General features: G+C 40.7%; 1 protein-coding gene across 1 annotated transcript in view; it reads left to right on the top strand.

Annotated features, from left to right (window-relative positions):
* LOC129110674 (guanine nucleotide exchange factor VAV3) overlaps positions 1-21,393 on the top strand; it is an 85,542-nt gene that overhangs the window by 14,353 nt on the left and 49,796 nt on the right. The gene's annotated exons all lie outside the window — the stretch shown is intronic.

Here is a 21,393-nt window from a genome sequence, read left to right as displayed (position 1 = left end):
AAATCAGTGATTTATATTATAATCAGCTGAGATGAACTACTTGTATTGAACTTCCTTTTTCATGGCAAACACACAAGACATGAAGCAACACTCTACCAGAGAAATGTTCATGAAAGGGAACAGCTTGTGAAATGAATTTGTGTGAAATTGCTGCAAAATGTTGGAGGCAAACCTTTAGTTTAATATGCGTCAATCATCTACCTTGTCCTCCTATAATAAACCATTCAACTTATATGTTTTATTTATTAGCATTAACATTATTGGAAAAATCATCTGTCTGCTCTCAGCAGAGGTTGACTCTTGATCATTTCGGTGTTTTTGAACTGAAAATATAAAAAAAAGAATCTGTTCATAGAATCTGAAGAATATTTACTTAAAGTTACTATGAGGAACTTTTTAGTGGTTATCAAAGCCATAATTTAAGTCTAATGCCTCTCCATTACCTTGAAAAGTAAACGTGATCATCAGCCACAAGATTGGCAGCAGTGTCTCCTCCTCGGGCCAGGAGCAGAGCTTTGCCTAGCTGCCTCGCCGGCCCACGCAGTACTGACACCATACTTCTAAAATTCAAAGCCGTATTGCTGGGCCCGCTGAAGGGAAGAAAGGGAAGGGAGAACCAGAACCAGGACTGAGTGAGGTAGAATGCCAGACCCTGCAGCAGTAAAATTAGGTTTTCCAAAGCGACTCTGGTGCTTGAAACACTTCCACTTTCGAGCTTCGACCGCCAGAATTAACACAAAATGAAAGTTCCTTGAAGGAGCTTTAATGAAGGCTTTGCCTTAATCATATGTTAATACAAACCCTCAGCTGACCTCTTCAAGATTTAATATGTATGAAAAAAAAGCCACTTACAGTACAATCCACTGCAGATCTTATGAAAAATACAGATAAGGGAAATGAGAGAGGCTTTAGATATGGTCAACAGCACCTTTTTATCCCTATTGCAACGCTTATTATTGCTGGCTGCCGTGGTGAATTAAGAAGCTGAGAAAATTAAGTCATCTATTCATTAAGTGGTCTATAATTAAAACACATTTGGACCGCTGGCAAGTTCTTTTCTTTCCCCTTATAGGGAAATGTTTTGAGAGAAAATCTACAGAAGAACCAACAGTGGCTCAATGAATTACTGCAGGATATTTAAATATAAATTCATTCTTCATTCTCACTCCTGAACCAAAAAAAAATGCTTTGTAGATTTGCTAATCCTTGTGATTTTGAATCCATGTGCTTTTCTTATCAAATTCAGCCCCTTCAAGCATTTTAAAGAAACAAACACAGTCATGAAACAGGAGTTAATAGGGTAAAGCTGCTTCTGGAAAAGCCCATATATACAAACATATAGTTAGTGACAAAAACAGTGTGTGATCAGTGTTAGGAACTTCAGAATAATTAAATCCACTCAACACATTTGCATTGTTTTCTTTGCTGAGAGTTACAAGGCTGTAGGCTACATATGGAGCTACAATCGGCTAGCTTAGCTAACTGTAAAAATAACGATTAGCCGCTTTACATGGGAGCTTTCTGCAAGACTATATCGTATACATGTTTAACAAACAAATTATAATGTGTTCATTGGTGAACTTTTGAGGTGCTGGTAGGCAGATTTTATGTAGGCAATGACAGGCTAGCTATTCCCCCGCTTTCCAATTTGCTAAGCTAACAGGCGGCTGGATGTAGCATTTAACAGATATAGATTACTTATACAATATGAGAGTGGAATCATCTTACTCTCAGCAAGTAATCAAAGTGTTTTTTCGAAATGTTGAGCTTTAATATTTTCAATTTTCTCAAGTTGTTAAGCAGTTTGTTTTGGTTAGAGTTCCGTCGAACAAATCTGTTTTAAGAATATTACACTCAAAAACTCCTTTTAGATTGATTACTGGTACCCCAAGCAATACATGCTCGATACTTCTTTGGAAAGCTCTTATCATAACTTGACACTAAAAGGCTCAATGTCCAATTTCTCGCTTTCTCCCTGACCAGTTTCAGATGAGACGATAAACTCTTTTCAAGCACAGGCTCATTTTTTCACTTTTTTGCAATATGTTCCTCATTTCCCTCAGTGATTTCATTTCGCTCAAGCACAACACTTTGATGACTCTCTTGAGTGAATCCCACATTGCCCGGAGTGAATTTAACACCTCGAAAATTAGACAGCGAGAAGGCCCCGTAATCCTCGCTTGGCTGGCTCTGTAGAGGCTAATGGAGTGAGGAGAGGAGGCGATGGGAGAAGCTGTCACTCACCTGCAGTTCAAGCTTTTTTTGTGTGTTTTTAAAAATAGCTGCCAGATTGCTACTGAATAAAACATCCAGTTTGCGTGTTTATTTTAAAGTTTGTGTGGTATTCTTGATAGAGTCTGAGTGAGGAAACACATGATGAGTATCTCTCTCTCTCTCTCTCTCTCTTCTCTGGGCTCTTAAGTTATTGTTCTGCCTGCCGTTACACCGGACATGCTTTGAACTGAACTCACATGAGGCAACCTTAACCATACAGCGAGAAAAAAATCTTCTTGAGTCCTCCACCTTAAAAAGCTGGGAAGGAATCCAGCAGTAAAGGACGAGTCCCTGATGAGATTCAGGTCTTAGAAAACATGACCAGACTCTAAAGGATATTGTGCATTTCAATTTGAGATAACACTGATAGATCTGACAAACAGCTGACTTGGTATTCTTAGACTCAAACTGAGCCTGCACAACACTGCATTGGTAGGAAAACTGACAAATACAGCAGGTCTGTCGGTAGCCCTTTCCCCTCAGTGCAGGAACATCTGGTTTGCACATCTGTCTTGTAGACACATGTAGGGTTGTGGGCTCTGTAGGGAGAACAGAAACTCTGTTGCACAGGGCATGCTCACACACAGATACACACCTGGCAGAGAGAGAGAGAGCTAGAGATTGTAGTATGAAGTATTTAGAGAAGATATTGAGAGTAACATTATCCTACTGCTGTAGCTCTTTTTTTATCTGATGAGGCATTTGGTGGCTATATGATAAAGGAGACAAAACCGTGAATTTCACCATAAGCATACATTACATTACATTACATTACAGTCATTTAGCAGATGCTTTCATCCAAAGCGACTTACAAGAAGTGTATTCAACATAGGTATTCAAGAGAACTACTAGTCACCAGAGGTCATAAGTGCATCTCCTTTCTTAAAAAGCATCTAAAAGCATAAACCAGGGCAAAAGTATAGTGCAGAAGCAAATTACTACGAAAACAATAATTGCAACAAACTAATACGAATACAGTAAGTGCTACAAACTAATACGAATAGGATAAGTGCGATAAACTAATACGAATACAATAAGTGCAATGAACTGATACGAATACAATAAGTGCAACAAACTAATACGAATGCAATAAGTGCTACGAGGAAGGCTCAGGGTAGTACGTGAAGAGGTGAGTTTTCAGCCTGCGCCGAAAGATGGGCAGCGACTCTGCTGTTCTGACGTCAGTGGGGAGTTCATTCCACCACTGAGGGGCCAGGACAGAAAAAAGCTGTGACCGGGTCGATCGGCCGCAGGGACCTCTGAGTGACGGGGCAACCAATCGCCCCGAGGCAGCAGAGCGAAGTGGTCGGGCGGGGGTGTAGGGCTTGACCATGGCCTGGAGATAGGAAGGAGCTGTTCCTTTCACTGCCCTGTAGGCTAGCACCAGAGTCTTAAACTGGATGCAAGCTCTTACAGGGAGCCAGTGTAGAGAACGGAGAAGGGAAGTTGTGTGGGAGAACTTGGGGCGATTGAACACCAGACGTGCTGCAGCTTTCTGGACAAGCTCCAGAGGTCTGATGGCCGACGCCGGGGCTCCGGCAAGTAGTGAGTTGCAGTAGTCCAGGCGGGAGATGACCAGAGCCTGGATGAGCACCCGCGCCGTCTCGTCAGTGAGGAAGGGGCGAATCCTCCTGATGTTGTAGAGGAGGAATCTGCAGGAGCGTGTGACCGATGCAATGTTTGCTGAGAACGACAGTTGGTCGTCCAGGGTCACACCCAGATTCCTCACAGTCCGAGTTGCCGTCACCACGGCATCATCAATGGTGATGGACAGGTCTCGGTGCGGGCAACCCTTCCCCGGGAGGAACAGTAGCTCGGTTTTGTCCAGGTTGAGCTTCAGGTGGTGTGTCGCCATCCACTTCGAGATGTCAGCCAAGCACGCAGCAATGCGTGCCTCCACTTGGGTGTCACCGGGAGGAAATGACAAGACCAGCTGGGTGTCATCGTCATAACAATGGTAAGAGAAGTCATGCGAGCGAATAACAGAACCCAGAGATGTTGTGTAGAGCGAGAAGAGAAGGGGGCCCAGAACTGAACCTTGTGGAACCCCCGTAGTCAGCATGCGTGGTTCCGACACGGCCCCCTCCATGTCACCTGGTAGGATCGACCTGTCAGGTAGGATGCAAACAGGGAGAGTGCAGAGCCTAAGACGCCCATCCCCTCGAGGGTGGAGAGGAGGATCTGGTGGTTCACCGTGTCAAACATACCTAGTTGTACTCTATGAGACACAATGTCTACATAAAGTTAATTGAATATATAGCTCTACTGTCGCACCTAACTTACCCCTCTGATCTCTTGTGAAACCGCCATGTATCTTTTGTTGTGACATGATTGAAAAAACTACATGCTGCTGTCATCATCCCTGAGAGTGAATGACTAATTGTCACACTTCTATTTTACTGCTAATTCCAGTCATCTTGTATCAGTTCCTTTCAAAAATAGAATCAAAGTGCTGACAGGAGCTTTCCACTCACATGACGCTTAGCACTGGGAAAAACTGAGTGTCATGGACTGACCTATTAAATAATGCAGCATACTTCAGTTTAGCAAGTCACTGAAACCAGCAACAGAAGCGCATCATCTTTGCAGCTGTGCTTGCCAGTTGCTGATTGTGAGTTGTGCTCGCTGACCATTGAGCTGTTTGTTAAAGTGACAAATTGGAATCTCATTCATCGAGCAGGACATTCTTCTCTCAAACAGTGTGCTAACCAATAAACAAACAATAAAGATAAATAAATAAAGCAATCTCAGATAATTTTGCATAATATTTTATATTATGCTTAAGTGAAGTATGCCAGTAAAGTAATAGGGGCCCTCATTTATTACAGCAGCATATTTCATAAGTCTCATGATTGATGCATGCTCATGTTCTCATGCTCAAGCAAAAAAGCATAATTCTTGGCAAACTATTAATTTCAAGAATGTCATATTGTTTTGGGAAATGGTATACTCTTTGGGTCATACTCAGTTTAAATAGTAATATCAGATACTGAAATGTACATAAAAACTATGATTGAAAACCCTACTTATAATCTTTAAGACAGACTGTGCACATCTGGATGATTGATGAACACTGTGGGCCTTATGTGGGCTTACTCTTACATGGTGGAGTAACCTCAGATCCTCTGCTGCGTTCCATTCTGTGTAGAGTATGCAAATTTTGCTGCACCGCAACTTCCTCTGAATGGGCCAGGAGATGCCACACCTGCATGTGTTTAGCCGTACAATATGGAGATAATCCGGCAATAAGAGATTGATGCGGCATGCTCTTGTTTTTGCAGCTGCGTTCTATTCGTCCATCTGCAGTGAACTCACCCCATGTTGACTGTAGATACTGTGTGTTGATCGGACACAGATGGAGGTTGAAATGTTCCTCCCAGTCTACACTTGATTTGAAGTAGGTTTGTTACAGTAAAACCTGCCTCTACACACAGTTCTGTGAGTCAAACTCCTTATTTCTTAAAAAAAAATTAAATGTGTTAATATTTTTGTGAGACTTTGAAGGGGACTGCTGACAACACAGTTACATGTTATTGTTCAGCCCATCACTCCTGGGGGCAAGACATGTTTAAAAGCCTCACACGTTACTCTATATTGACCTCTGAATACAAAGACAGTGTCAACTCAGCCCCAGTGGGCTCTTCTCTATTACCATATTCTACCACTGGCTCTCTAGCAATTTTAAGTGGATGAAGATGCTGAATATTTTGGTGGGGGGTAGTAAATAGAAGCCCCGGGGGAGGGGAAAGCAAACGTGGAAAGGAAGAGCGAGACAGACAGAGAGGGTTTATTGATTAGTTTCTTCCTCCTCAGTTGACTGTGATAAATTTAACCACGGAAACCTACATAAGGCTGATGCATCTCCTGAACAGCCCTCCCATCATCGCTGTCTGTCCTTTGTCCTTCAGCCGTGCTCTCAACAGCAGATCTGTGTGTTAAGATATCATATGTCTGCTACAAGCTAATAGATACTTGGGGTGTGTCTTTGAACTGCATGGGTAAGCTGCAGTAACAGTGGTCTAAAATGTATTTGGAGATAGGATTTCGATAGCTGCCTTTAGGACTAAAAGCGTAGTAGATGGTCAATATATTAGGATGATGTTGGTATTTTATCAGGAAAAATCACATATTGGCCAATGGAGATTTCTCCCAGACCAGTGCTATCCTCAAGTGGATTACCAGAGAAGTCTTTCTAGTGGGGTGTAGGAGGTTTAATATTATAGCCTCATAGGTGTCAGTAGGTTGAACCAGCAATTACATTTTGAAAGGAGCTGTGAACCCACTTACTGTAGATTCATTAGTCTGGCTTGAAGTGCAGAGCATTAATCTAAAGTCAATGTCTAAATGCTTTTGCAATTGCCTTTCTATTCCCAGAAAACACGGAAGAAGATTTAAATACACAGGAAACATTGAGTTTATGTAAGTTTGTGGTGTTTTGGGCACAGAAATTTGGCCTTAAAAAAAGAAATGTATGCAGCTGTGCAGAGCGTGTTTGTTTGCTTGGATGAACAAATGCAAAAAACAATACGTTCGATTATATTGGCAGATGTCTGCACAATAGACCTTTCTCTATCAGACATTTAGTCAATTTATCAACATTAAGAATGGCTGCATTACAGTTGTATTGTGCATGCTGACTCGCTGGCACACCAGTATCAGTTGCACCTTGTCTACCGTGATTAAGGCCTGAGAGGTTTGCAATCTGGATTGTTTCTAGGAGCTGAAGTGATTGTTTCTGATCAGTAATACAGAGGTATCATCTGCAAACATGTGTAGCTTGAGCGAGGAAGTCACAGTATGTAAGTGTGTTTTTTCCTCGGGCTAACAGACTCTCACATTCATTCCTGTAATTCACCTTGACTTGCATTTTTGGAGTGTGAAGAAACTGAGGTTTAAAAGGTGTCTAAGCTCAGAATCAAACCTGCATACTTCTTACTGGGATTCAACACAAACTGTATTATAACCTGAGTTCAGTCGGCACTTTAGAGAAATCTCTAATGTCTGGTTGATGTAGAAATATTTGCTCTAAAATCACAGTGCATTGACCTCGACTTCCAATGTTTATTCTGTGCCTAAAAAAGCTCCCATGCTTCACTTACTTCCACATAATGCATTTGGAGTTATTGTTGAGTCCAGAGCAATTTGATTGAACTTGCTCTAGGGCTTTTGTGCTGAAAGCTCTATGTATAATCCATGGACTCCCAGTGACTAACTGCATGACATCGGCTTCCACTGGAATCACACTTTTTATATCAACTGGCTTTACTCGAGCGTGAATGCATGCACACATGTGCAAAACCACACACACACACCCAACCCTTGCCGGCTGAATATTGCTCGGCCGGAGAGCTCTGTGCCTTCCCGCTTTCCATCTGCAGCTGAGATGGATTGTGTCTGATTGTTTCAGGGTGTCAGAGAAAAAAAAACTTCTTTGATGATTGCGGACATCTGTTTGATCCTGGTGTGAGCAAGCTGGACGTCTTAGCTGTGGAAACCATCACATAGGTGATACATACAAACACCTACAATGGCAGAAAAGTAGGCTCATCATGGAGATCGTGTGGGTTTGGTTATAATTCAGCTAATTCCTGTCCAACATTGTGACATATGCAGACAAAAAATGTTAACCACAAGTCAAAGTTTTCTGAGAATCTTCTTGACTTAACTACAGCACAAAGGTCAACAAAGGTGATGTTCAGAAATAATAGGGATTTAGTCAGTCAAATATGCTGCAAAGCTGATTATTAAATGAATGCTTGGTTGCCTAAATTGTTTCTAGATACAGCTTTTTAAACTTGCAATTTCAATAAAACACCTGCAATTTATCATTGTCCCCCTCAAAGTTCATCCTCAGGTTGGGCTGAACTAATTAATCAGTGAGGCACTTTATCTCTTAGTTAATCAATGAGGTTAAGACATGCACACATGAATATCCTTCTAGTAGGAGTTCATATTGTGGTCAACCGCCCATGGAACAGTTTCTAGACCATCTTGTTCACATGAATGTTTTTTCTGTTAAAAAAGTGTGAAAGCACCTCTCGTCAGATGGAAAAAGAGATCAAGACAAGATAAGAAGCATCAGGTAACAAGCTCTCCCTACTGTAACATGGTTTCTAGGATATGAGCTGAAATTGGAGAAACATTGGCACCAGTATGGCTGGAGTGAGTAAGAGGCTACAAGCCATTTCCCATTGCGTTTACACATCATACAAATAGGCAAAGCAACTCTTCTGACGGGGATTCTCTGACATCTTAAATGCCACATGGACCTTTTAAATGGGCAGGTGGGAACAAGAGGTTTGCATATGAGCTTGTCTATGAGTGGCTACGTGCTAGATTGTGCCTGTGTGTGTGTGTGTGTGAGAGCTAGCAGTGACTCCCCTGAGGACTGACTCATCTCAAGTCTCAGTAAGCAGCAGGAAACAGGAAGAGGAAACGGTCACCACAGAGCCCCTCTGGAGTCGGTTCTCTCTGTATGAGTGTATGGATATACTGTTAGCAGATTCAGCTTCAGGTGTAATAGTGCATTTAGCAGTGTGTGTGTGTGTGTGTGTGTGTGTGTGTGTGTGTGTGTGTGTGTGTGGTGTGTGTGTGTGTGTGTGTGTGTGTGTGTGTGTGTGTGTGTATGTGGGTAGGCACAACACACTGGCAGATGTGCTCAATTCCTCCTCAGGCTGTCAAAATCAAAACTAACTCCCCTGTTGTTGGTATTTCTCACGAAGGCCTCATGGGATCAACAAGACCTGTGTGAGCACAATTGTGTTTGACCAACACAATTGGACTCCCCCTAGTTATCGGAGCTTGTCTCCGTGTTGTCCTGTCAGTGGCTCTATCAAGCACCCACTCTTCCTGTGACCGGGCCCCGGCCCCTGGAAGTGGATGTGTGTGTGTGAATGTGACAGAGTGTGTGTGCAACATAGAGGGGGTTTCTCAAAGTCAAGGAAGGATCCTTAAAATGGCTGCATTTCAAGGATGACACATCATTGAGTTCTACCGACGACTAAGTACTTCATTCAGAAGATGCATTTGTGTATCCTCTGCACTCCTAAAATACCCACAATCCTATGCACACAAGGCATTTCCTGTACCCGGTTTTGGAAACGACTTTTGTCTCTCAGCGATGAACTTATTCAGTCAGCCAGCAACGGCCAGAAAAAAAAAAGAGTTGGTGAATGTTGAAAATGCAGAAAGACTAACCAAGATGGGTTTGATGAGTTTTTGTGTAGTTTGTCAAGTTTTAATTAAGTGTGTTTTACAATCAGTGAGGTAAAAGTACTGTGTTTTTTGATGGCGACTGGTGGCTATGAGGAGAACATATTATTGGTATGTTTTGTACATAATAAATTATAGTAATTGTCCAAATCCCTGTTCATTTTATTTATTTTTTAAAAGTCCTACACGTTTTGTATCCGTTTATATTAATTTGAGGAAAGCAAAATGAATATTCCTTCAGAAAATTGTAATGCACTGAATAGGTAGAAATAAAGTTTAAAAGTAGGAAGCAAGGAAGCATTCTTTTCATTGAGAAACAACCAGAGGGAAAGAAACAAAGAGGCAAAAAGGACGCTCCATTGGAAAACTGGATGGGGGAATTTGGTGCTTGCCACTTTTGAGGTCTACTGTTTTCTGTGTGTGAGAGAGAGAGAGAGTGTGTGTACATCCCCCTTGCCCCATACCAGTTCAAAGGGAGCCTCCCATTGAGTGTGTAACACATAAACACTACAGGTAGTCCTACAGAGAAAATATTCAAACGGAAAATGATCCTCATGTTAAAAATGAAAATGGGATTTTGGGTCTTTTCAACTGTAAACAGCTGTGAAAAATTAGCAGAAATGTAACACTAAATATAAACTTTTGTTCCATTGTAATTTTTTATCAATTGCTTCAATTCAAGATAAATTCCATGTTGTTATATCTCTTATTTGAGATGCAACACATGTTGATGTTGTCCTGCCTCATTATTGATTGACAGCACTAGTAGCAAATAGTGCAAGATGATCAGTAATTCTGCTCTCAGGGACCTTAGTGTGAAGGCTTTGCATCTTAAAGTGTTGCTGCGTATTGAGGTTACCTGGTTACAGACATACCGGGTATTTATAGGCTACTGCTGAGTCTGGGCCAGCCAGAGAGCATGTGAAACTAAGCCACCGTGGTCAGGATCAAAGACTACAAAGACTGATGTGCAGGTCTACAAACCAGCCCTCCTCCCCTCGTTGTCCTACTTTCTGACAGCTCCCCCCCCCCCCCCCCAGCTTCAAAACTGAGCTACCTGGACTACATGCCTAAATCTCGCTGTGACTAAATCATACAGAATAGGGTGAGACGGATGTTTTGGTATTGCAAGGCTGGTAAAAGCCTTTTATTAAAAATGTGATCTGGTTTAGTCATTGTTGTTGACCTGTTATTGACAGATATGATGCTGTTTGATTCATATATAAGAAAACACACCAATGTAATGAAATAACATGCCATTTATTACTTCTACAATGTTTATCTATGGGTTGACCTAAAGCTGAACCCTTCAAAATGTATCAACAAATTGGATTCCACTGAATTATGTATCAATATAGCATAGGTTTATTGTCACGGTAATTTTTATTGTCTTCTATGGTCTAAATCATATTTTGGAGCCTCCACCCTGACAAGAAGAAAACATGGGGCCTTGAAACATGGGAGATATCAACTAAATGTTTGTTGCCTGCAGCTTCAATCTGGTTGGTGGGAAATCTTCTGTACCTTTAAGCTGGAAAATATCATTAGGTGGCTTTGAATCCAAAACAAACAAACATGATTTATTCCAAGTAAGAGAAATGTTTCATAAAAGTCAATATAAATCATGTAAAATCAAAGTTTAAAAGAGACAATTTTGGCAATAAGTGTATTTACCAAAATTCCTTGACGAGAGAACTCTTCTCTACTGGAATAAATTATGTTTTCGTCACCTCAATCGTGTGATGTCGGTTTTTCCAAGTTGTCCAAGCAGGTAACTAAAAATATATTTCACGGTGAGTTTGTGTACTAAACATTCTTCTGTTGTCAAATTTGTGGATCTGTGACTGAAATATCAGAGTTTCGGGAGATATATTTGTAGGACCATGATACCTAGTGTCAATCCGGGGTCAAGGCTACTTCAATCCAAAAGTAACAGCCTCCAAAATGTCTGTGAAGTTCTACTAACTGCAGAGTTTTTCAGCCCGCTGAAACATCAGATATCAGATATCTTCATTGCAGCTACTGGCACCCATAACTAGAAGTTTAAGTATTGGACTTCAAAAACACAGCAGACAAATATCACTATGTAATTCAATCTTACAGAGTCAAGCTGTAAAACTTTGATCCTGCTTACTGATGACTGTGTGAGATGCTTTTGGAGTCAGAACATGAATTGCCCACGGTCAGTGTTCCCTTCCAGATGGGCAACCATGTGCTGAGAGTCATGTTTGGATTCTGCATGTTTATTTCACTCTCTTCAGTCCACTGTCTCCTCGTGGCGAGGCAAGTCTCCCTTGGGCACCTGCCGGCTTCATCTTAAGGAAGAGGAAGGAGGGAGATTTTTTTTTTTTCAACAAGTGCAATCCCTGTCTGACACATCTTTAAAAACTTTTTTCTAAATCTTTCATGAGGTGCCGGAGGCAACATCTGTCATCTCTTCAACGTAGCTAAGCTAACAGCAACGAATGGGATTTCACAGGGACATTTATGTTCTTCTGATCTTGCTGAGCTGTTTTTCTGTAATGTTAAGATCCTGCAGAAGCCATGCAGACAACTGTATGTATGTCAACGACGCTTTTTCCAGATGCTAAAGGCTCACACTATGAGGGGGGTTGGGGGTCTTTTCTTCTCTGTATTGCATCCCAGAAGGTGGAGGTGGAGTGGGTGGATGCGCTGTCATTCTAAGTGGAGGCGTTTCTAAAAGCTAATCTCCATCCTCCACACTGCTCAGAAAATCTAAACCCACCTCACATTATACCGTCTGCTGTGTGTTATATAATACCCCAAAAGAGGCAGTTTTGCTGAAATCACATGGGCTGTCGGGAAACAAAAGTTTGGATTCAGGCAATAGATGAAATATGTATATAAATACTTGGTGGAGAAAGGAAGCCTCGTGATTAATATATACAGATACGCAGAAACATACTGACGAAGATCACAGCACTGCAGCATTTATCATAGTCTAGTTGAGTTAATGAGAATGAATACTCAAACGGTCACTGTATATTTTAACAAGAGAAGCAGCTAAAAGGAGACCAGTCTGCCTTTTACTTGAGGGTTGACCTGAATTTAAGGAGTGTGAAATTATAATTTAAGCCTCATTTGGACACAAAAACAGACAGTCGAGGTGTACTTATTGGATGAACACAGAAGATTCAATATAGAAACATTAACAGGCCAGAGGGAACAGTTTGTTATTATTTTCATGGACAGACACAGGATGCCATGAGCCCAGCCTGCAACCTCTGGGTCTGAAAGGTGAAGCCAATGCAGAAGTACCTTAAACTTGAATTTCTTTTAATGGCCAGTAAGGGGCGACTCATCTGGTTGCAAAAACAAGTGTTCCTCGTCTTACAACTTTAACCCTTTTACAGTGTGTTTTCAGTTCATGAAATTTAATTGTAACAATTTTGGTCGCCTAAAAAATGTCTTAGTCAGCATTCAGTTGTACTTAGCTCCACCCTCTCGTGTCACTTCTGGTTGCAAAAAAACAAGATGGCGACAGCCAAAATTCTTAACTTGAGGCTTCAAAATGGTATTCCACAAAGCAACGGGTACAATGCCCACTTCTTATATATACCGTCTATGCATCAGCCTCATGAAATGACTTCTAATGACTTTCTTAAGACATAATCTTAAATGGCAGATAATGTGCGTTATCCATTACAGCTCAGGACTTTAGGGAAGTGTTAATCAATATTAATCTCTCAATTTGCCCTAAAGTGTAATATCAAACATTAAGTTTATCCAGTAGTGTTTGCTGTGCTTCTGCACAGGTTCATGTCAATGTCATGTTCATGCTTATCTCTGATAGTATTCACTTACTGTAAAGCAAGATTTGAGTTTCATATCAGAGCAAGATAGCCCGTATTAAAAAAAATATATATATATATATTAAAAGGCAAAATGAAAAGGATTTGTCGATTGCAGTTTGAAAAGCTTTGGAATGAAATAGTGAGAGTAATGCTTCCTTCCGTGTCAGTTTCTATGTGTTTTAAAACGTGGAGTCCATGCAATGATCAGAAAGACCATAGACGCCAACCTTCACCCTCAAGTTGAACATTTTCCCCCAGTTGGTAAAACAAAATCAACCGCTATTACACGGTTTAGTCTCATGTTAATCTAAGCTTTTTTTAATGGATGTAAAAAGCTTCCAAAGTGCCATATTTTACTCTGTGATATTAAATTATTGAAGCAAAAAGTCACTGAGCAAAACCACGACGAGACTGCACACAACCGCATGACTAATGTGAGGAATCTGCACAGTGAGATTGAAACAGTGCGTATTTAATTGTTCATGATTATAACGGGAACTCCTCGGGGTATGCTAAGTGATGCTAACCCACTTATGCCATATAGATGTGACAAGCTGGCTATTTGTGGCCAGTGCTCTGGCAGCACAGAAGTGGGAAATACATGTGTTGCGTATCAGGAGTGAGGCATGTTTGGTTAGTCTGGTTCTGTCTGTGCTTGTACGCTGCTGTTTTGTAGCCACGATTTGTACATCAAGAAGATTTCCCACACTTGCTATAACTTACATCAGAATTTTAACAAATAGGATGAGTGGACTCATCTCTGTTGCAGCCCTACTTTTTGATCTAATGATCAGAGGAGTTGCTATTTACATATTAATCCTGCTTACTGCATCTTTAATACGCTAAACCAGATTAAACAATGAGCAATAAAAAAACAATAAAGATGATTGTTGACCTCAAATTTAAAAGACTTACTAGACTGACAGCAATGATTCAACGGATTGGGGATATTGGACTTCTCTATTCACTTTCCAGGCTTTTAATGTCTGGAGCCAATAATACAGATGACTTTTTGTTTACTTTTTTCCCATGGAGATCTGGATTTATGGCACCGTCTCTTTGAGTATTTGCCTGTTATGGCTCTGGTCAACACTATAATCCAGCATGGAAGAAGGAGAGCAATACAATGGCTGACATGTAAACTACCATGATGAATAGCGGTGCAAGGTGCAACAAGATGGATAACCCTGCATCAGCCTTTGTTTACCTTCAACCACTATGGTTATAAATCTTAGCTCAAGTACAGCCAAGCCGAAGATGCTGTCTGAGCCGTCTGTTGGCCAGAAAACTACAACTTTGAGTGGCTGGGGCTCATAAATGGTGGTGCTACCTGTAAAGCCTTTATCTAAATATATCAGAGAAGTATGTTTCTCACTTATTTAAGCAGCAAGCCTAACAGAAAGAGATTTATTTTTATGGGAAAAGCAGTGCAAGATTTCTTCATCCCAGCTAAGAGCAGTCACCCTACTGAGTTCTTCTTAGTTTTGGCTCTCGTGAGCACTGCAGCCCTCCTGGCTTTTCTGTTCTCCCAACGAGCTCATTGCATTCACCCGGTGTCCCAGGTGTAAATCAGTTCCTGATTAGATGGCTGGAGTAAAAACCAGAAGACTGTTTTCAACACTTCTACAAAAAACACTTTAAATATATTTTTTTATATTATTAAAATATAACTTAATACAAAGAGTTTAAAATTGGAGGTGTATTCCCCGGAATTTACATTATTTTGTCTCCAAAATGTTTTTAAGGCTGTGGAGCAGTATTCCCTCTTTATTGAGAGTGATTTAACTGTTTTCAAATTGTTTAAGGTAAATATCATTTGTAACAAAATACACATACTTAACCATCTAGTACAAACAGGAAATTATGCAATACATGAATGAATCAGTCAATCAATCTATGACTTTGGAATACTGCTGCCAGTTAAACTCCACTAAGCAAAATCTAAAAGTTTTTCAAAACAATGTAATACTTGTGTTATTTTTCAAGCTCTTAGTGGAGCTCTCTTGCCACATCTCAAAGTTTATTTATTTGTTTTTTTTTCACGCACCTTTGCAGCTCATCCATTTGAGCATTGCACTGTGGGACAATAGTGTCCAACCAGCACATGGATCACATAGATTACATACACATATTGACACCTTCGAGTATACGTAGGTTCAACACACAAGTTACTCAAAGCCTGTCTAGATCTATTTTCTCTTAATGATACCATGTTGTAAATCCCCATAACTGATTTCAGCATTTAGTTGTCCCCTCTTGTGAATCCTGAGGTCCCATGGGGTGAGCTAGGGCTGAATAAAACTGAAGTGTAGGGGTCCATGACTGACAGCGGCATCAAAGGCACCGGGAAGAAAAAAAAAACTTCTGAGGAATGTCCATATGGATTTTCACTGACTGCCTTAGGACATCGTTTACAACGCAGACAACCCACTCAAATTCACTCTTACACTTGGAAACGGTTTTGGCGAGTCTTTCATGTCTTGGCTCCCCAAATGAGTCTGCAAGGAGCTGAAATGTGCAGCTTTTAAAAAGCATCCTGATAACTCCACTACAGCGGTTGTTTGAGGGACTCTTAAAAGCAGAGTTTATATTTTCGAATTGAAACACCCTCCTGGGAGACTACTTCTCCCCCCCCCGTTTGCCTTATTTCATCCTCAGTTAACTGCAGGATAGTGTTTCAGCGACGAGGGAATGAGATCGTCATGTCAACGTGATGAAACAATGGAGACTGTATTGTCAATTGGTTTGGGAGTGGGCGGAGAGATGAAGTTATGTCTTTAGCATGGCTGCCTCAATGGATTCAACGATAATAACAGCAGTGAACGCAATAGCAGGACGCTGTGGGACGCCTCCTTCTATCTCTGAGTGGAGGATTTTCCTCAGTTATCAGCAGGCTTATATTAAAGAAAGAAATGATCATTAATCCTCGGTCTGTAATGATTATTTGATGCTGAGGTTCTTACAAGCCACACACACACAGATTCAATTTCTATTACTCGCCTGAAAGCATAATGTTAGCTGTTCTTGCACTGTTGGAACAAGATCAGTTTAATTGTTACGTACTACTTAAGCTGTGACAATGGCTGTTTAATGTCCTGTGTCGTTCTGAAATTAGTTTTCTGAAGTCTAAAAAATTAACCCAAATGATGTCATAGTGATTAGTTATCAGGGTTATTATGGGCTTGAGACTTTTTTTTTCTCCAATTTTTCAGTGTTTTTAACAGAAAGCCTGTGGTAAGAACACCAGATGTTGAGTTTGAAGGATGTTGGCATTTACAAGGCAAGGGAGGCTGTTGAGTTGAATTATGGGAGTTGTAGGATCCAGTGTTTTTTGGGCTAGATCTTCATTTCCTGATCATCTAATTAGAATTAATTTGTCCGACCAGTGTTTATCCTAACATAACGTAGGATGAAAAAAAGACAAATGTGTGTGTTTGAAAATATTTGCTTGACAAATTACTTTAACAATAAATATATTATCAAAACAGTTGCAGGTGATATTTATGTTGATTTACTAGTTGATTAATAGACTAATCGGATCAGCCCTACTTCTGTCTCTTGTGAGTGAAAATGTAACGTTTACTCATCCCTTCCAAAATTATTTTGGAAAAGATTTATGGTCAAGATCTTATTTGCTTTTAGAACTTTTCATGAACAAACATAAACATACATATTCATATAATACAGTATAGCAGCACATTTGCTTTGGCTTGATTGGATTAATGTTACTCTTTGGTGTTTCAATGGGTGCTAATAAAATAAAATAAAGCCTGCTAATAGCCACATATATCCTGTATATATGACACATATACATATATCTTGTTCACACTGTTTGTTTATGTGTGTGTTGGTACAGTATGACTGTACTACTGGTCAGCTGTGAGCAGCCTGCTGATTCAGACTGTGTCAAATTCAGCTGGAGGTACCTCACCTGTCAGCAGAGTGAGGATCCTTCAGATCAAATGTGTTTGTGTATCAAGACCTCCAGCTGCGTGGGAACACCAGTGTGCTTGTGGAGTGTTTGAGCGTTTGTCTGTGTGTGAAAACCATGCAAACGTGCCATCACTTGTGATGTGCTGCCCTGTTAACGTGAACATAAAACATTCAGGGAGAGCAGGACTGATGGGGATGTGTGTGTGTGTGTGTGTGTGTGTGTGTGTGTGTGTGTGTGTGTGTGTGTGTGTGTGTGTGTGTGTGTGTGTGTGTGTGTGTGTGTGTGTGTGTGTGTGTGTGTGTGTCCTGAGGGGCTGCGGCCCGTTGTGGAGGTTGATGTGATTTACCTGGACAGCAATGATGCCCTTGCTTTTGACCTTTCCCTGTTGAGATATAGCAGGAGAGCGATAAAGGCATGTACTAAGACTCAAAGCACAGAAACACAGTTTTTTTACTTTCCGTCTATCTGAGCAAAAACCTGAACTGAACTGGAATGAAGTTTAAAAGATGGAGGAATAGTGTGACATAGTTAGAAGGACCGGGAATGTCTTCCATTGGGACAGATTCTGTTCCAAAGTATGAGTATGTGAATAATCTCAGCAATTGGACCACTTAGCGCAGAAAAACTCTCACTTATGCTCCAGTTATCACATATGCAGGCACTGCCGTGTCGTCAACGAACAAGAAACCCCCATAGCTGCAGGCAGCCATGCACAGCTGCAATCACTTTACTTCAGATGACATTGAAACAATGGATCTTTGATTTCACAAAGAAGTGATGTAAAACAGGCCTCCTATCTCTGGCCGATGATGTCGAATTTGTCGCATGAAAACAAAAACAAAAATACAGATTTATGACAGCATATCTATTGGTCTATTGTGATCACAGGAAAAGTTAGAGGCAGAATGTTGGCTTCCAATCTTTATTGCAATTCAGCCTCTGACTGTTTCTGGGCTTGTGTCATTATTTCTTAAAAGTCCACCCTACAGCATGAGGTCGGCGTTAACAGATTTATTTCACTCTGGGGTGTGTTTTCAAAAAGCTCTTCTTGCGGATGGAGGTCCAAAGAAACCCAAAGAAAAAGTTTAATATGGACGCGGATTTCCTAGGAATCTCTGCCGTCTTGACTATATGCACGACTGTTGAGATGACGCAAGTAAAGCAGTGTTTGATGAGCAGAGCAGTGGACTAAGTGATGAAGGCAATGAGGACTGAGGAGAAAATGGCAAGCGTGTGTCGCATTCCAATCAGCTACACGTCTGTATAATCCAAACACACTAATTATGTATTATGGGCGTTAATGAGCCATGGCACTGATTGCCAAACATTAGCTAGTCTCTCTCTCCGAGCCAATCAGGCTTTTATTGGCTCCTCTGTATGTGGATAGAATTTTATACACCGGCTGCATCTGTCAAACAAACACACACACACACACACACACACACACACACACACACACACACACACACACACACACACATTCATGTATACGTATAAGCACAAATAATAATCATCAACATCACATGCGAAACAAGCTGAAGTCACACACACATCATTTTATATGCCAACCTACATTGTATTTGCTCTCTCCATTGTGTATTTTTATGCAAATGTTTTTTTATGTGAATTTAGCATCAAAAGTTTGCCACGAGGCACAATAACAGAGAAAGAGAGGAGGCTGTTAAATGTTCAAATGTCCTTTTTAGTACCAAAATCTTTGAAGGTAAAAAGAGTCTGAGAGAAGAGTCTTTTGGTTTTCTCCCTGAAACAAAAAATAAAAAAATTCTGACTTCCTTTCATTCTTTTCATGAATGTTTTATCAAGCGTTGCCATCAAAAATGAGATTCATTGAGTAAACAGTGATCGTTTTCAAAGCTTGTTGATTGATATGAGATGAAAAAAAGACAAAAACAATATTACATTTTCAACCCTAAAAACCTTTTAGGTGTTATCTTTCAAAAGTGCCAAGTTGGGGCGCTTAGTTCCTTCACTGGTGCAGCGAGGACTTTCTTTCAGGCTAAACGTCATAGAACCTTTGAGTGTGAAGGGTGTCAAACATAATTTGACACCCTTCACACTCATTCTTTTTAGGGTCTTTTGTGCAGAAAACTAACGCAGTAAACTCTCAAGACTTTAATAAACTAATCAGTATGCTGAGGAAGTGCTCCAGTCTTTGAAATACCTGCTCCAAAGCATCAGGTGGGAAAATCCTCTAAAGTAACGGTCAGCGAGGGCTGCAGATGATGCTAACACCATGTGAAGGTTCTCTCACACCTGCTTGTTTGCTGTGGTCGGATCAACCACCCTCCCATTTCTCTACTGGTTTTTCTTATATGTGGTGGTGAGAATACCTTAAAGTAAATCAGCCTCAGTTAGAAAGTCACAGGAGGCTTTCATGTGAAACTCTGAGTGGTTTGTTTCCAATACATGCATTATGTGTAAAAATGAAACAGGGACAAGGGTATGGACACGGAGTGACTATTCATTTTGGGCAAATGACCCAAGACTGCAGTGAAAATTGAGAGTACTGCTTTTTATTTGGGATTCACTAAATGGCCCAGACAAGCTAATAAAGCTAAGTGGGTTTTAGTCATTTTGACACAGCATGCGGTTCGGTTTGTTTTCCTTTAAAGCGCTGCAGTTAAGCACCATTTTCAGCACTGATTTCAGAAGTGGGGAGGTGACCTCAATTATAATCTGTAAACAGGAATAATGTGTTCTTCTTCTTGGTTTGGAAGGCAAAGCAACAGAAAGAAGGAATTAAAAGCGTAGTGTGGGAAACTGGGACATCATACTGGCTCATGTGTGAAACCAAAAGAACTGTTGGCATGTCATACATCTAAAATGCATCACCCATTTTCTTGAGGTGCCTTCTACCATGAAACATGGAGTCTCAGATAATAAGGAGGTGATCAGATATAAGAAATTTTCTTTTTTTTTTGTTCCCTAAGGATAGAATGTTCTATGTGGAAGGATGAACGAGGCCAATATTGATCTTTTTTTGAAAACATCCATTTGGATATTGACAACAAAATTAAGTATGAAAGAACATTTTATGTACAGTATATTATCTGGGATTTCAATAGAGAGTTTTTGTATGCTATTGTATGATTAAACTTAATATATTTATATATATATACATTTAAATTAAATAGCTCCAGTTTTTGACTTGTACTTGCACTGTATGTTAATAATTAAATAAACACTTTGATTGTAGCTTTAGAAATTCACTGAAAGCAGACAAAGTGCTACTGACACACACCTGCCAGCACACACACACACACACACACACACACACACACACGCACACATACACAAACACACTGTGTACTGCTTTAATTGCTCTAGTGTGAATCTATAGATCAAGCGGTGCAGCCAAGGTCAGACAGGGCAGGTTTATTAGCCTCCATCAGAGGGCCAGTGTCCCCTTGTATCAACACTCATCTGCTACACGGCTGCCGAGCCTCTGTGGCCTTTATGTGCACACTCTGGACACCAAAGTAAATGCATGACCTTTGAGCTTTTTCATTTGGAAGCCTTAGATGATATCTTACTGTAGGGGGCAGCTTTTTTGCTGTTTCATGATGACACAGTTGCTCGATGCAGCTTCAAAGAACAGATGCTGTACCAGTCCTGCACTTGAGTCCTTGTAACGGTTGAATCATGATGCATTTTTGCAGCTCTATGAACAGCAGAGTGATCATCCATATTCTTTGCTTCCCGGCTGAAATTATTGCCATTTGTAATTAAACCTCTCATTACCCTTGTGATTTTATTGACATTTCTATTAACAGTGGTGCGACCGCGCTTGTGGATGTAATACATGTGAATCTTCAGAGACGCCTCTTGGTTGTGTGCAGATGGTCAGTTTTGTTGCGAATGAGTGTGACTCATGTATCCGATGAAGCCAAAAAGCAATCGACTCGTCCCCCAAGCTTGACTGCCAGCATAAAATGGAAAGCTTCCAAAGCTCTGTTCAGCAAGCAGTGGATCTTCAGCTTTCGGACACGCTGTACCTGCCAACTGGCGTCTGGATGTCATGCCCTTCATTTATTAGTGGAAGGAGAACTCTATCGACTTATCTGATAACTCTGAAAGGATTAAGAACTGGACGGAGGAAGATTCTCTTTGAGTTTTATGATGAAGTGCACTCATTCG

This window comes from Anoplopoma fimbria, chromosome 21, assembly GCF_027596085.1.
Source record: "Anoplopoma fimbria isolate UVic2021 breed Golden Eagle Sablefish chromosome 21, Afim_UVic_2022, whole genome shotgun sequence".
Classification (NCBI taxonomy): Eukaryota; Metazoa; Chordata; class Actinopteri; order Perciformes; family Anoplopomatidae; genus Anoplopoma; species Anoplopoma fimbria.
Note: the sequence above shows the minus strand (reverse complement) of the source record. Positions and strands in the feature narration are given on the sequence as shown.